This window comes from Mesoplodon densirostris, chromosome 5 (assembly GCF_025265405.1).
Source record: "Mesoplodon densirostris isolate mMesDen1 chromosome 5, mMesDen1 primary haplotype, whole genome shotgun sequence".
In the NCBI taxonomy this organism is placed as follows: Eukaryota; Metazoa; Chordata; class Mammalia; order Artiodactyla; family Ziphiidae; genus Mesoplodon; species Mesoplodon densirostris.
The window spans coordinates 109,079,722-109,095,924 of NC_082665.1; the positions used below are offsets into that span (position 1 = coordinate 109,079,722).

The 16,203-nt window shown below is 45.5% G+C and overlaps 1 protein-coding gene across 1 annotated transcript in view; it reads left to right on the forward strand.

Moving 5' to 3' along the window:
* Nucleotides 1-16,203, forward strand: part of ST6GAL1 (ST6 beta-galactoside alpha-2,6-sialyltransferase 1) — a 149,437-nt gene that overhangs the window by 9,493 nt on the left and 123,741 nt on the right. Inside the window, exon 2 of the mRNA XM_060100117.1 lies at nucleotides 14,137-14,246. The gene's annotated coding sequence lies outside the window, so the exon portion shown is untranslated. The remainder of the gene's footprint in view (nucleotides 1-14,136; nucleotides 14,247-16,203) is intronic.

Genomic DNA, 16,203 nt, shown 5'->3' on the forward strand with positions numbered 1-16,203 from the left:
TGCTTGGCTACCTTCGATGCCTTTAGGTAGTAAATGGAGCTCAATATTGGCATTGTTAAGGGCTTATCTGCAGCTGTGCTTGTAGGCTCTTGAACAATTTCTTCTCTTGTAAAGTTTATTCAACATTATTTTGTTCACTAAATGTTTATTGTGTGCTAGGCATTATGCTAGGCATTGGGAGTATCTACCGTAAGAGCACACATTGTAGATATGCACACACGCGTTCAGTGTAACTGGCGGGGCCTTAGAAGTTAGCGACAGACAAACTTGCTGTGTCCTCCTCTTCCTCTTTTCTCAGAGTCCTTGCTTTGTCCATTCGTTCAAGTAACACTAGGTGCCTGCTGTAGCCCATGCACAATGCTCAGTTTTAGAACATAGACCCAAATTGCCCCACAGTTCTTTTCCTTTAAGAGCTTAGTTGGAGGTGGGCATGCAGATGTTAACAACAATATAATGGGATAAATATTACGATTTGGATGTATACAGAGATTGAGAAGATGGTACAGTGAGTTTGGGTAAGCTTTCTGGAGGACCGAGGACCTACCTAAGCTGGGTTGTAGAGGGTAGTAGCTGCTAGCCTCTGGGAAAAGAGCATTTGAGGGAGAAAAGGGAGTGCAGGAGTGAAGGTGTGGGGTAGAGAATGGCATGTGCGGGGGAGCCACTAGCAGGTTAATGTCCCCAGAGGGGAACACATAAGGCAGGAAGTGCTGGGAGATGAAGCTGGAACCATTATACCCATCATCAAATATAATTTTCTTAACCTCTCTATGGTGGCATATACTGTTATCATTTCTGTTTAATAGGTGAGGAAACAAAGGCTGAAGGAGGTTTGGTGACTTGTTCAAAGTCAGACAGCGAGTGAGTTGAGGTGCTTGAACTTGAATGTAGGCCTGCTCAACCCTCACAGTGGTGTCTGCAGGGGCCGAGAAGGTCTGCCTTGAAGACTGAGGTCATCCTTCCGTCTCTATTAATCTTTCAAAAATCACACCCTTGCTGAATTCTCTTCCTCTTCCTCCACCTGCCTTACGGTGTTCTCACTAGTGAGTCTGATGTCGAAGGCCTCTTCTGAGTCTCGGTTCTAGTTTTCATCCTCCTTTTCATTCAGAGAATCAGTAGCCCAGAACTCTTCAAAGAAATCCTTTATTGCCCAACCAGGTGTAACAAGGGAGAAGGAGAAGATTCACCCCCTTTCTCAAAAGGTCCAAGTTCATTAAGTAGCCCAGGCATTACCTGTGTATCCTTTAGTTCAGAGAAACCCTTTGGGGGCTGGAGAGGGAGCAACCTGGGTGGGCTGGAAGAGTCTGGAGCAGGTGGGCTTTGAGCTGTCCCTTGAAGGATGCGTAGGATCAGGAAGGTGGAAGGCATGGCACGTAAGTAATATTATTCTGTCTCACTCAGTGATAAATGGCTTATTCTACCCATCCCCCAAGATAATTTCTGGGTTGGAGTTAGCTCTTGGGCTGAAGAGGCAGTAGGAGGATTCATTCAGTTATTCATTCAAAATAAAGTTTATTGAAAACTAATCCATTGAGAGCTCAAAGGCAAGATGATGAAACTACAGAATGAAATAAAAAGGGCAATTACAGAGCTAAGGAAAAAAATGGAGGATACAAACTACATCATTAGAGGAAAAGTTAATAAAGGAACAAAGTAGAATCCACTGAAAACTAAATTACTAACAGAGAGAGAAGGCATGAGGAAAATCACAGTATATGCTGAGAAAAAGGATGAAGAAACTCATCAGAGATCTAAAGGTTGTAAAAAGGTTGTAAAAAGATCACTCAGAAGGGTAATTGGCCTATCTGTGGAGGCACAGATCACTTCTCTTGCTCCATTGACCAAAACATAATCACGCAGACAAGCCTGGCTGCAAAGGAGCCTGGGAAAACATCTCCAGCTGGGTGGCCGTGTACCCTCTTAGAACTCATATTTGGGGAAGGCCTTTTATTACTGAAAGGAAGATGAGGAAAATGGATATTGGGAGCAATTCATTTCTGCCCCAGGGAAAAAGTCATGTTGGTCTCAGACTTGATTGCCAGCAGAAGCAGAACTTGAGAACATGGAGAGGAAATATTTACAGAGTTCCAAGGGAAAGGTCATGTGACTGAAGACTTTTACACTCAGTTACATCACTCTGTAAGGATAAGGCAGGTGGCCATTCTCATCTCTTCATATAACACATATGAGCCCTTCATGGGAAAACCTACTTGATGATGAAAAAGATTAGTCAAAAGCACCCTTTGGAAGGCATGGTGATAGGTCATTTGGAGAGCCCTTCTTCTACTCAAATAGAGAAAACCTTAGCATGGGTGGGCTGTAAGTCTAAGGAACAGAATGGGAGGAAGTGAAAAGAGTGTAATGGAAATGGAGAGCTGAGGGAGGGAGTGGGAGGACGTTAGGTGCTAACTTTCCCTCTCTCACACTAAGTCGGGTGTTAGTATCATGGCTCCAACCTCTCAATTAATTTTTTTTTTTTTGCGGTACGCGGGCCTCTCACTGTTGTGGCCTCTCCCGTTGCGGAGCACAGGCTCCGGACGTGCAGGTTCAGCGGCCATGGCTCACGGGCCTAGCCACTCCGCGGCATGTGGGATCTTCCCGGACCGGGGCACGCACCCGTGTCCCCTGAATTGGCAGGTGGACTGTCAACCACTGCGCCACCAGGGAAGCCCCTCAATTAATTTTTTTAACCCTTTATTTTTTTAAATTTTATTGGAAAAAAGAATCTAAAAAAGAATGAATATATGCACATGTATAACTGAATCACTTTGCTGTACACCTGAAACTAATACAACATTGTAAATCAATTATGTTTTTTTCTCTTAAACTTGGAGGAGTCTTTAAGGAAATAACATAATTTTGATGTAGAAACATTTATTAAAAGTTCAGGGCCTCCCTGGTGGCGCAAGTGGTTGAGAGTCCGCCTGCCGATGCAGGGGATACGGGTTCGTGCCCCGGTCTGGGAGGATCCCATATGCCGCGGAGCGGCTGGGCCCGTGAGCCATGGCCGCTGAGCCTGCGCGTCCGGAGCCTGCGCGTCCGGAGCCTGTGCTCCGCGACGGGGGAGGCCACAACAGTGAGAGGCCCGCATACCGCAAAAAAAAAAAAAAAAAAAAAAGTTCAGCTTTTCCTCTGTTTTACTTTTCTGTATAATTAAAATTAAATTAAAAAATAAAAAACCCCAGCTGTTTTATTAAGCAATCCCATCCATTCTTCTTTTATGCATTCTTCCATCTTCCACACTTCTGTTCAAATGTAAATGTAGAGACATGCAATGAAGGATATTAATCTATTTTTTTTCCTGGATGCAGGGATCCTGGGTGATTTTTAGCTCTGTATAATTTTGTGCATTGATGGATTTAAAAAAGTAATGAGCTGGTCTTATTTGTTTTTGTCTTTTTTTTTCAGTTTTTTACTTCTTTAATCTTTTTTTTCTTTTTTAAATTGAAGTGTATTGATTTACAATGTTTCAGGTATACAGCAAAGTGATTCAGTTATATATATATGTGTATATATATGTATATATATATATTCTTTTTCAGATTCTTTTCATTATAGGTTATCAAAAGATATTGAATATAGTTCCCTGTGCTGTACAGTAGGACCTTGTTGTTTACCTATTTTATGTATAGTAGTGTGTATCTGTTAATCCCAAGTTCCTAATTTATCTTTCCCCCCAACTGGTCTTATTTGAAACAAACCACTAAGACTAATTTAAAAGGCCTCATTAAATACTAATGCTCAGGGTGTGGGGAGTGAGGTGGGAGATACAAATAGATGAACAAGGCCTTGTCTTTTCATGGAGAAGTTGGTGAGTCAGTTACGTGAACACCGGACTCTAGGCAGAACAAAACACTTTGTAAATTAGTTGGACAAGTGGGGTGTTGGGGTCCCGAGGACAGTGGGGAAGTTTTCACAAAGGAGATAGTGTTTGAACTGGATGTTGAAGGATGAGAAGAGTCCCTATAGGTGGAGGATGGGAGGCAGGGCATTCCTGGCCTGGAGGCAGCAGGAGCACCAGCAGGGAGGAGTGAAGGTATGTGGTGTGTCTGGATTCCCCTGTCTGGGTAATCTATGGTGGTCAGAGAACAACGGGTGAATGAAGGAATAGCTACTGTTCATTAAGTACCCACAGCGTTCCAGATGTGACCCACAGATCTCTCTAGGCTGCCCAACAGCCCTACAGAATGCTGATAATTATCCCTACTGTGCCGATGAGGAAACTGAAGCTGAGAGAGACTTATCCGCCCAGAGTCCCTCAGGGGTAAGACGGTGATTGAACCCTCTGAGCTGTCTGTACTCCAAAGCCCATAGTCTCTCTCCTGTGCTGTGATTTGCAGGGCACAGAAGATCTGAATTAGCCACCTTTGTGAAACATAACATATACAAATACAAATCGAAACGTTTTTATAGGCAGATATGTTTTATATATTTCCATACACGCAGACCTATGACAGAGCCATATAGTGGTTGGCCAAAAAGTTCGTTCGGGTTTTCCCGTGCCATCTTACCGAAAAACCCACAAGAACTTTTTGGCGAGCCCAATATTTTGCATGTAAATTTTCTAGGTAAATTTTTAGGTAAATATAAATCCTAAATTGTGGTTCGGACTCTACTGTCCAGAAGCTGTGTGGTCACACGCTACTCAGTTTGAACTCCAGTTTCCTGATTGATAAAAGGGAATAATGGTTCTGGCGCTGCCTCCCCTCAGATCTGTTTTTGTGTTCCAGTTAGACCATGGATGTGACCAACGAGAAAGTATACAAGTATAAAAGAGCCACACAGAAAGGTTTGTTATTGCTGACACACCCCTCGCTCTTCTGAGAGCTTATAGACATCTGTTTGAGCACCCACAGGTGTCTGTAAAAACTCTCATAGTCATGGACACGGTCCCTCAGGCTTGCAACAAACAATGTAGTCAGCCAGCCAGAAGCTGTGCTTTCCTGGTTCAGATAACCAGCTGGGGGCTGTGGAGGGAGCTGGGGCGGGCTGTTGGGGGGTGGCGTAGAGGGAGGGGAGCGAGGTAAGCAGTCTGTCTGGCTCCCCCCACTGGAGCCAGGGTGTGGGAAGGCTCCTGCCTCCCTTCCTGGTTGCTGGGTAAGTCTGGGCCAGAGTGGAGTCGGGATGGCTGTCAACAGCTTGGTGATTTAGACCGGGCAGAGGAGGGTGTTTCAGACATGCCAGGCTGCAGGAAGGAACGTTGGAGCTGCCAGGCGAGCAGGCCCCTGCCACGTCTGTCTGGTAGAGGCTCCTGGTCTGGAAAAGGGACAGGAGGGACAGAGTCGTCAGGGGACTCTGGAGCAGACTTTAGGAGTACTAGGAGTACTGATGAAGACAAGGCAGGGCCCTGGCCCCAGAGAAATTGGACTCTGATGCAACACATCAGGGTGGACGGGCAGCCAGCCCTTGGCACTGGGCTAGAGTGGCCCAAGGCAAGTTACTTGTGCTCCAGGAAGGACTGGGATTGTTCCAAGGTCTAGGTTGGGGCCTGGTGTGCTCCTGGGGGCCCAAAAGCCCTGTTGTGTGTGTCATGTGTGGGGCGGCAGTGGTGGAGGTTTTAGAGAGAGCCAAGCTACGCCTTACTGACGAAGAGATCACTTCCTTCCTCACCCCCCTGGCCTCTGCTCTGCCCAGACAGGCCTTTTAGCTCAGCCTCAGCTCAGGATGAGTCCCTGAAATTCATGGCACCCAAAGCAAAGAGAAGACCTTTCATCTCCTACACTGTACTTACTAGGTTATATGAAGTTAGCTATGTTAGACAGTGTCTCCCCATGGCAGGGACACTGCGGGGGTTCTCTGCACAGCACCCCGCCCTTAGGAGGCCTGGTGGACTGAGCTCAGCCTTCCCAATGCTCCCCGCCCCCACCCACCTGCTGAGACCAGGGTGCGGTCCGCACGTGTATGTGCTCTCTAGGTAAAGCCAAGGTGTGAGAGCACATGGCAGGAACACCCTGGGGCTCCGCTGGGCCCTTCTGCCACACTGAATAGTCCTTCTACCTGTCACTTCCGGCCTTGGGAGTGAGAAACAAGCAACAAGGCTAAGTAGGGAATGCTCTCTGGGCTGATCCGTGGAGCTGAGCCCTGGCCAGGGCATGGTCATAGGAGTGTGTCCTAGGGGTGAGAGGGAGGAAGGCGATGAGGGAGCTCTGAAAAAAGCAGTTAGGCTGAATCATCTTGTATCTGAGCCGACGGCAGGATCGCCTTTGTCAATTGTATGCTGTTGGGAGGATGCTGGCCCAGGGCTAGAGCGGGGGTGGTTAATGATGACGGTGTTAGGAATAAATCCCTAGAAGATGTTTCCTGCTGGAGGGCTTGTGGCGGTTCCTTTTCTGCTCTACACAATGAACAGCTTATTCTGGCCTGTAGATTTGGAGGAGAGGAAATAACAGGTAGGGAGGAGACGGATGAAAGCTGCCTCTTAGGGAAATGCTTCTGGGCTCCGAGGGTCCCACCCTTGTCTCCCAGCCAGTCCAGGGGACTTACAGTGGGAGTGCCGGGAGGCAACTCCATCACCATCTGTAGGGTCACCTTTCTCAGCCCCGAGGTTGAGAAAAAAATCATAGGCTTTGTAGCCACACAGACTTGGGTTTAATTCCAGATGTGCCACTTCTCAGCTATGTGAATTTGGGAACTTAACTTCTCTGACCCTCAGTTTCTCCTCTGCAGTCTGTGTTCACCATTCCTGTCTCATAGCATTGGTGCAAGTACGATGTAGTGATTAACCTAGGGCAGCATGTGACTAGTGATGAAGAAATGGTAGCTCTTTTTAATATTGCAGCACTTCTTCTTCTTTTTTTTTTTTTTTTTTTTTTTTTTTTGCGGTACGCGGGCCTCTCATTGTTGTGGCTTCTCCCTCTGCGGAGCACAGGCTCCGGACGTGCAGGCTCAGCGGCCATGGCTCACGGGCCCAGCTGCTCCATGGCATGTGGGATCATCCCGGACCGGGGCACGAACCCGTGTCCCCTGCATCGGCAGGCGGACTCTCAACCACTGCGCCACCAGGGAAGCCCTGCAGCACTTCTTAATAGTTATTGTCAGTTTTTGGTCACCTAGTGGGCCAGACACTCTACTAAGCCCTGGGGATATGAGGTTACATGAGACCCAGTCTCTCCCTCCATGGAGGGCCCTCCATCTAGGAGGACAGACAGGCATGTGGGATCAGGGACCAGATGAACAGGAGCTGCACGAGGTGCTTTGGGAGCAGGAGGCAGGGGTGGGGTCAGGGAAGAAGAGGTGAGACCCCAGCAGGAGGCGTTTGCCGGGCAAGTAGAATGGAGGGTGTTTCAGACATGCCAGGCTGCAGGAAGGAACGTTGGACCTGCCAGTTCTCCCCAGAACTGCAGCAGCAGATAGAAGGAGGTTCACAACTGGCACTTGTCAGTAGATCCACCCATAAGTGGGGGACAAGAGCCAATAGTAGGGGCTCCCCCAGCAGGCGAGCTCACAGGGCTTCTGCCCTCTGCTGGCATTCGAGCCCAGGCAGTCTGGCTCAAGATAGAGTCTGCAGTCTATTTTTCCAGTGGTGGAGTGAACATAGACAGGGACCCAGCCTGGCTGGACTGGGGCACTTATCATCACAGAGATCTCTCCAGGCTCAGGGCTAGGATCAAGGGTAGACCTCTCTGGAGGGAGCAGAGATGATTACCAGACAGGAATTGCAAACATGGAACCTACTAAAATAGAGGCTCCAGGTGGTGTGGACTGGAGGGGCTTCATGAAACGCTGGCACAGAACTGTTTTATTAACACTGGGACACTGGCAGCGTGGGTAGGAGGGGTGACCTGGGATCTCTACAGTTGTTGGGAAGCCCAGCGACCCCATGTGCAGTGCTCAGTGTCGCATAAAAAGAACCAGAGGAGACCTCCTCGAGATTCAAGGATATACATTTGTGGTTTTAGTTATTTGCAAGTGACTTCAAAACCCTATGATGTACACAAATTGGGTGAATCATTTGGATGAGATAAAAGCAAAATTATATTTGCTACAAGGATGGTTTATATCACTTAGCTGGTGATATAATAAGCATAACAGCTTTCATTTACTGAGTCATACCACCATCCTGACTGGTCTCACTCTAATTCATGACCATGACCCTTAAGTGGACTTTGGTGTTGTCAGGTCATCTTACTCTATTCCTTTGGTCCAGGGGTTCTCAACTCTGGCTTCCATTATCATTAACTGGGGAAGATTATAAAAAGTACTGCTGCCTGAATTCCACCCCAAACTAATGAAATCTAAATTCTTGTGGGGTGGATCTGGGCATGAGTATCCTTTTTTAAAGCTCTTCATTTATTCCAGTGGGCAGCCTTGGTTGAGAACCACTGCCATCCTCTCCAATCTCCATGACTATTTCACACTTTTTTCTCTCTCTTTAAATTTTTAACACCTCCTCTCCCATCTCTATTCTCACTCGAGAAACTTATGTCCCACTTACCTGAGAAAATAATGGCAAAGGAGTGCTTTCATACCTTTCCACCATCAAATCTATGCCCCATATATTCTACTTTCTGCCTGTTGCTATGATGATGCTCCGTTTTTTGCTTTTTTTTTTTTTTCCCGGTACGAGGGCCCCCCACCGCTCTGGCCTCGCCCGCTGCGGAGCACAGGCTCCGGACGCGCAAGCTCAGCGGCCATGGCTCACCGGCCCAGCCGCTCCGCAGCATGTGGGATCCTCCCGGACCGGGGCACGAACCCGCGTACCCCGCATCGGCAGGCGTACCCCCAACCACTGCGCCACCACGGAAGCCCGATGCTCCTTTTAAAGACCAACCCCTCCACCTGTGTATTACACCTTGTTCCCTTCCTTAGTTAAGGGCTTGACTCCGCAGTTCTACCTTCTCTTTCCAATGTTCTTCTCTTTATGGACCACTCCCATCTGCCCCCCACAGCATCTGTCTATCTGTGGCAGCTGTTTCTCCCACTGACCCCACACATATGCACATACACATCTCCTGACCGCATCCACCCCTCCAGCTACTGCTTCATTCCTCCGCTCCTTGAAAGAGTCATCTGCACTTGATCCCTGCAGTTCCTCTTTTCTCATTTTCATTCAAACTCAGTCTAACCAGTGTTTTGCCTCCATCACTCCATAAAAATTACACCTGTCAGGTTTACCAGTGACCTTGGTATTGCCAAACCCAATGGTTAAGTCTCAGTCCTTATCTTGATTTGTCAGTAGCATTTTATATAGTTGATCACTCTGTCCACCTTGAAAAATGTCTTCTTCTGGCTCTGGAACATCACCCTCTTTGGTTCTCCTCTTCTGTCCCTGGCTTCTCCTTCTCAGTTTCTTGTGTTGGCTCATCTTTGCTTGTTCACTTTGGAGCGCTCCAGGGAGCAGCCCTTGGACTTGGCCTCTTCTCTGTCCCCTCACTCCCTGGAGATCTCCTACCATCTGAATGCTGACAACTCTCAATGTATAGCTCCATCCCAGACCTTTCCCCCGAATACCACACTCATTTTAACCATCTAATCAACAAGCCTCCTTACATGTATAACAGACATCTCAGTGATGACAAGTCCATGGCTGAAATGCTGCCATTCTCTCTCAAACAGCCTTCCCCACTTCAGTAAATGACAGCTCCATCTTTCCAGTTGCTTGGGCTTAAAACTTTGGAGGCACTCTTGACTCTGATTCTCTCATGTTGCACCCAATCTGTCAGCAAACCATGCCAGCCATACTTGCAAAATACACCAAGAAACTGACTGCTTATTTGATCCACCAAATTCACACTGGTCCAAGACAGATCAATCGCTACTTCTAATTTTTAGAATAGTTTCATACCTGGGCCGCCATTTTTCCACTTAAAACCAACAGAGGCTTCCTATTGCACTTTGCAAAGCTGAAGTTCCTAGAAGGGCCTCCACGGTTCTGCATGAGCCAGCCCGCAGGTCCTCCCAGGCTAAATTTCCTGTTCTTTTCCACCTCTTAATTCTGCTTCACTTTACTGATGTTACTCCTTAAACATAAAGCACATTTTTACCACAGAGCCTGTTCCCTCCACCTGGAACACCCTTCCTTCGTATATTCCCATTGTTTTCTCCATCTCTTCCTTTAGGTTCTATTTCAATGTCACCTTATTAGAAAGGTCGTTCTGATCACCTTACATAAGATAGTAATCTGGTGCCTGTTTCTTCCCCCATCACACCTGGCTCTCTCTTTCCCTTTTATCCTACTTTGTGTTTCTTCTATGGCACAGATGGTCATCTGACTTATTTATTCTGTCTCTTCTCACTAGGAAGTTGTTTTTGTGAGGGCAGGGACTTCATCTCTTTTGTTCATGATTGTTCTCATAGGGCCCAGAGCAATGCCTTAGGAATAGTAGGCACAATACCTAATTGTTGACTAAATTCAACTAAATCCACACAACGGCACTTCAAAATTAGTTGGAATAACCCATGATTTACAGATGAGGAAATTGTAGCTTAGAGAGGTTAAGTAACTTTTTCAAGGTAACACAGCTTGCTAGCATAGAGACTCAAACCTTCCAAGTGACTGTGTCATCAGACTGTCTCCCTGTTAAGCCTGGCCTTTCCCCAGCACCCACAGCTCAACTTACCTCATTTTTTCCACATCTCATTGCAAGCAGGCAGCCCCACAGAGTGGCAAAATCCTTGTGAAAATGCCGCAAATGTGCCTGGAGGTGTAGGAGGTGTATAGAAAATGCATATACAATCCCTTATTTGCAATACCTAAATCCCCAAATCTGTGAAAAACTACGTTTTATTCTTAACCCATTTGGTGGCAAAACCTGATCTGGACTAATGTGAGGCTATTTATAAATCCTTGTTTAATGTACTTGGTTAAAATATTTATTGTTTTGTTGCAGAAATATTAATCCATATAATTATGGAGAGTTGCCCTGCCACTGCTGCAGGTCTTTAGGCAATACATTGCTTTTCTAAAATAGGAAGAATTGTGAATTCTGACACTTATCAGGCCCCAAAGATTCCTGATATGTGGTTGTGAACCCGTGTTAATGCTTTCCTAAATGTCTGGCATTTGAAACTATGCCTAAAAAGAAATTAAAAAATTTTTTTCCTGGTAACTACAATTTCTTTTAAGGACCTTTCCAGGAACAGACTCAATTTTACGATCTGATTAAGATCAAGCACAGCAGGCCAAGCTGAGGAGGGCATACATGAGATGCCATTCTAAAACAGAGCGCACGAATAAAAGTCTACATACTGAACAATGAGACCACCCCTTCCCCAACCTTCCTTTTTTGTTGTTTCCAACAGTGCTGGCAAGCTCGGGTTATGAGATTTCCCTAGTCATGAGATTAGTCTATGATTAAATTTAACAGCCTAAGAGGAAAGGCCTATAGATATTGATATTTACAGTTCTTCAAATAAAATAGAGAGATTATTTTCAATCCCCCTCCGGTAAGACCCACCAGTCCAGCAGCCCTGCCCAAGCACACAGACCTTCTGGTCAACTTTTTAGTGTATCACTTTTCTTCTTTTTTTTCCTTCTCTCTCTCTCTCTCTCTCTTTTTTTTTTTTTTTTGACTGTGCAGCTTGTGGGATCTTAGTTCCCTGACTAGGGATCGAACCTGCGCCCTTCCTGGTGAAAGTGTGGAGTCCTAACCACTGGACCACCGGGGAGTTCCCAGTGTCTCACTTTTAAATTTAACGTAGAGATCAACCGATATCTGAGAAAGTTTGAAACATGAAAGAAACCAAAAGAGACAAATAACAACAACAACAGCAACATAAAAGTATCATAGAGACAAGTGAAGATATTCCATTAATAAAATAAAGACTGTGCAATAAAAGGAGTATTCAGAGAATAAGAGAACTCTTGGAAATTAAAAATATGTTAGCAGAAATAAATGAATCGGAAGAGGGTTTGGAATATGAAGTTGAAGAAATCTTGTAGGAAGTCAAACAAAAAAAGGCTATGAAGTGAAAAATAAGAAAGGATCATTCTAAGAAGTTCAACATCTGAATAGTAGGACTTACACAGAATGTACACAAAAGGAATTAATCAAAACACACCACATGGCCATGGTTCAGGTGTGAACAACAATTTATCTGGTCATAATAATGTAACTTCTGATGCTGACTTAATAAAAAACAGTCTAAAGCTATTAGGAGAATGTGGGACGGAGAAGAGTTATGTGGGTGGTAAAAGAGAACTAAATCCTCATTTTCTGTAATAGGAAGTCAGTGGATAATATCTAACATTGAAAAAACAGAGCCATATAAGCATGCTATTTAGACGCACTGATGTAACCCCAGAAATAGATAAAAGAGTTGAAAGTTGTTGCATTTGAGCAGCAGAAATTAGGGGGGTGGAGGGGTGTGACAGGGCCTGAAATCATGTATGCAGAGGGCTTAGCGTCGCCCCACATATCCACACTGGCACCAGAAATAAGCAAGGCAAAATGGAGTGACTGTTCGCTACAGACAATATAGTGACAACACAGTCAAAGTTCTGAGCAGGGGCACCCTCCTTTGGATACTTTGCATATGGCAGTGGCAGAAGAACTTCCCCTTTCTGGTTCTCTGAAAATAACTTCCTACGCCAAATCTCTTTTTGTCAGAACCTGGGTACTCAGTGCTCAACTCAAATTTAATTTCAGCTCTTTTATTGAAAGACCTTGGCCTAGCTCTCCCCTAACCCACGGAAATAATCCATGAAGTCTGCTGATTTTAGCAGAAGTTCTTACAGTATCTTGGGTGTAGTGCCTTCTGATTGGACTGCAGGGCTCAGCAAACTTGTAGTGACCCAGATCCTGGAATGTTTTAGGTCCAAGGATTGATAAAAGCTCTTAGCTCACTTAGCTTCCAAGTCCAAACACAATCAGAACAATTGCTCACATTTCAGATAATGTGGATTAATGGATCCAGGGTTAACAGGATTATCTTTTACCCCAAGGCTCCTGTGTGCTTGTGGTGATTGCCCATTTAAGCCAGGGACCTGGGGCCAGGGCCCTAACTCTGTGATGAGCTAACTCATTCTCTCACTCAAAACTGAGCCCTTTAGTAATGGTCTTGCCAGGAGGATACTTACCTGTGGGGATGCTAGGGTGTGAAGTTCTTAGTGTGTGTTCTTGGCTCACTTTTTGAACTTCTTTGGATCTGGGTGGGGTCTCTAAATCCTGGCTCTGGTCTGGGGTCAGGGCCTCACACAGTGTACCTCTGAAGGAAATGCTTGCTGGGGGCATGAGGGAGTTCACGAGGACAAGGCAGCCTCTCATGTGTCTGCTGTCTTCCTTAGCATCATGTTTGGGTGCTTCTGGGTCTGACTGAGCACAGAGGAGGAAGGGGATTAGCTGAGAAGCTGCCAGGGACTATAAGGTGTGAGGACCGTGGGGGCAGGAGTGATGGCAGGGAGAGATCAAGCAGAGAACAGACCCTGAGTATGAGGAAGGAGGTGGGTGAAACTTCGGCTAAGGGAGAGTAGTGAAACTACATCATGATGTCAAGCCAGTGACCCTTGCAGGGTAGGAGGGAGGTCAGGGAGCAGAAGTGGTGTCCTGCATTAAATGGGTGCTGTATTAAAACTACAAGGAAGCACATGAGTCCATAGGGGGCTCAGGGACAGGGGGATGCAAGAAGACCCTGGGATCGAATGTGTAACACTCGTAGGGTGATAGGAAGTGTTGGTATAAGCCACTTAATAGAAAATTCTTATAATACAATAGAAAAACCTGAGGTTTCTACAGCTCTGCTATTGTTTATTTCTCATGTTTCTGCAGTGCACAAGATACACTTGCAATCCAGAACTGTCCTTTCCCGTTACCTCATCTATCAAAAGCCCAGCCACAATGTTTGGAAGAAAGTTAAAAAAAAAAAAGCCTTTTTAGCAGCCACAATGGATGGCTAACGCCCTATCACAAAGCCACGCACTGGATCATGGGAGAGCCTCTCTGGTCTCACAGCCCCGTACGGCTTTTAGTGAGTCAGAGGCAGCTGGGACCCTTGGGCCGGTCTAAACCAAGCTCTTCAGAGGCCTATTGAAGGGATTCAGGGAATGCTTACAGGAACAAAAATAGGAAGTACAGACGAGCCTCAAAGCCACTGGAAAGTTCCTAACCATCTGCCTTCTCTGGGCTGCACGGTTTCCTGTTTGCCTCTCAGTGGGCCTCTGCCCTGTACTCTTTGTAAAACCAGCTTCCTTTCCTTCTGCAGGGCCTTGCAACCCCATCACCTGATCTTGTGCATGGCATTTGCTTCTCACATTGTGCCCACTACCTTTCCTTTAAGGAAACTGAGTCTACCACCGGTTCCCTTATTTATGGGTGAGTTGCTTTTGTTTGTTTGTTTATTTATATTGACGTATAGTTGATTAACGATGTTGTATTAGTTTCTGGTGTATAGCAGAGTGATGCATCTATATGTGTGTATATATATATCCTTTTTCATATTCTTTTCCATTATGGTTTCTTAGAGGATATTGAATATAGTTCCCTATGCTATACAGTAGGACCTTGTTATTTATCTATTTTATATATAGTAGTTTGTATCTGTTAATCCCAAACTCCTAATTTATCCCTCCCTCCCTCCCCCCTCCCCCCTCCCCCCTCCCCCCACTTTCCTCTTTTTTTTTTTTTTTTTTTTTTTTTTTGCGGTACGCTGGCCTCTCACTGTTGTGGCCTCTCCCGTAGTGGAGCACAGGCTCCAGACGCACAGGCTCAGCGGCCATGGCTCACGGGCCCAGCCGCTCCACGGCATGTGGGATCTTCCTGGACCAGGGCACAAACCCATGTCCCCTGCATCAGCAGGCTGACTCTCAACCACTGCACCACCAGGGAAGCGCCCCCTTTCCTCTTTTAACCATAAGTTTGTTTTCTGTGTCTGTGAGTCTATTTCTATATTGTAAATAAGTTCATTTGTATCATTTTACAGATTCCACATACAAGTGATATCTTGATATTTGTCTTTCTCTGTCTGACTTCACTTAGTATGATAATCTCTAGGTCCATCCATGTTTCTGCAAATGGCATTATTTCATTCTTTTAATGGCTGAGTAATATTCCATTGTATATATGTACCATCTCTTTATCCATTCATCTGTCGATGAACATTTAGGTCACTTCCATATCTTGGCTATTGTAAATAGTGTTGCCATGAACATTGGGGTGCGTGTATCTTTTTGAATTATGGTTTTCTCAAGGTCTATGCCCAGAGGTGGGATTGCTGGATCATATGGTACCTCTATTTTTAGTTTTTTAAGGAACCTTCATACTGTTTTCCATAGTGGCTGCACCAATTTACATTCCTGTAATAGGGAAGAACCTTTGTATTCTATTACAAGTTAATCACTAAAGGATGTTGCCTGTAAGCTTAAATTATACATAATGGCTCATCTCTGGGAACCCTGCCTCCCAGGTAATGAGCATTAAACTGAAAGAACTTTGTTAGCTCACAGGAAACAACCTGACCAAGCCCACCTGTGAATGACTGCAGGAAGGAAGAAATGAACACATGCCCTCTGGAGGCTGACTGGGACCAGGAAATGCTTGACTTCATTCTCTCCCCTTTTAGTATAAAAGAAGCCTGAATTCTAACTCAGGCAAGATGGTTCTTTGGGACACGAGTCCACCATCTTCTTGGTTAGCTGGCTTTCCAAATAAAGTCATTATCTTGCCCCAGCAACTCAACTCGTGATTTATTGGCCTGTCATGTGGTGAGCAGTATGAGCCTGGACTCAGTAACGTTCCCACCATCAGCGTAGGAGGGTTCCCTTTTCTCCACACCCTCTCCAGTATTTATTTATTAATTATTTATTTATTTATTTTACAACTTTATTGGAGTATAATTGCTTCACAATGGTGTGTTAGTTTCTGCTTTATAACATAGTGAATCAGTTATACATATACATCTGTTCCCATATCCCTTCCCTCTTGCGTCTCCCTCCCTCCCACCCTCCCTATCCCACCACTCCAGTCAGTCACAAAGCACCGATCTGATCTCCCTGTGCTATGCGGCTGCTTCCCACTAGCTATCTACCTTATGTTTGGTAGTGTATATATGTCCATGCCTCTCTCTCGCTTTTTCACAGCTTACCCTTCCCCCTCCCCATATCCTCAAGTCCATTCTGAAGTAGGTCTGTGTCTTTATTCCTGTTTTACCCCTAGGTTCTTCATGACATTTTTTTTCCTTAAATTCCATATATATGTGTTAGCATACGGTATTTGTCTTTCTCTTTCTGACTTACTTCACTCTGTATGACAGACTCTAGGTCTATCCACCTCA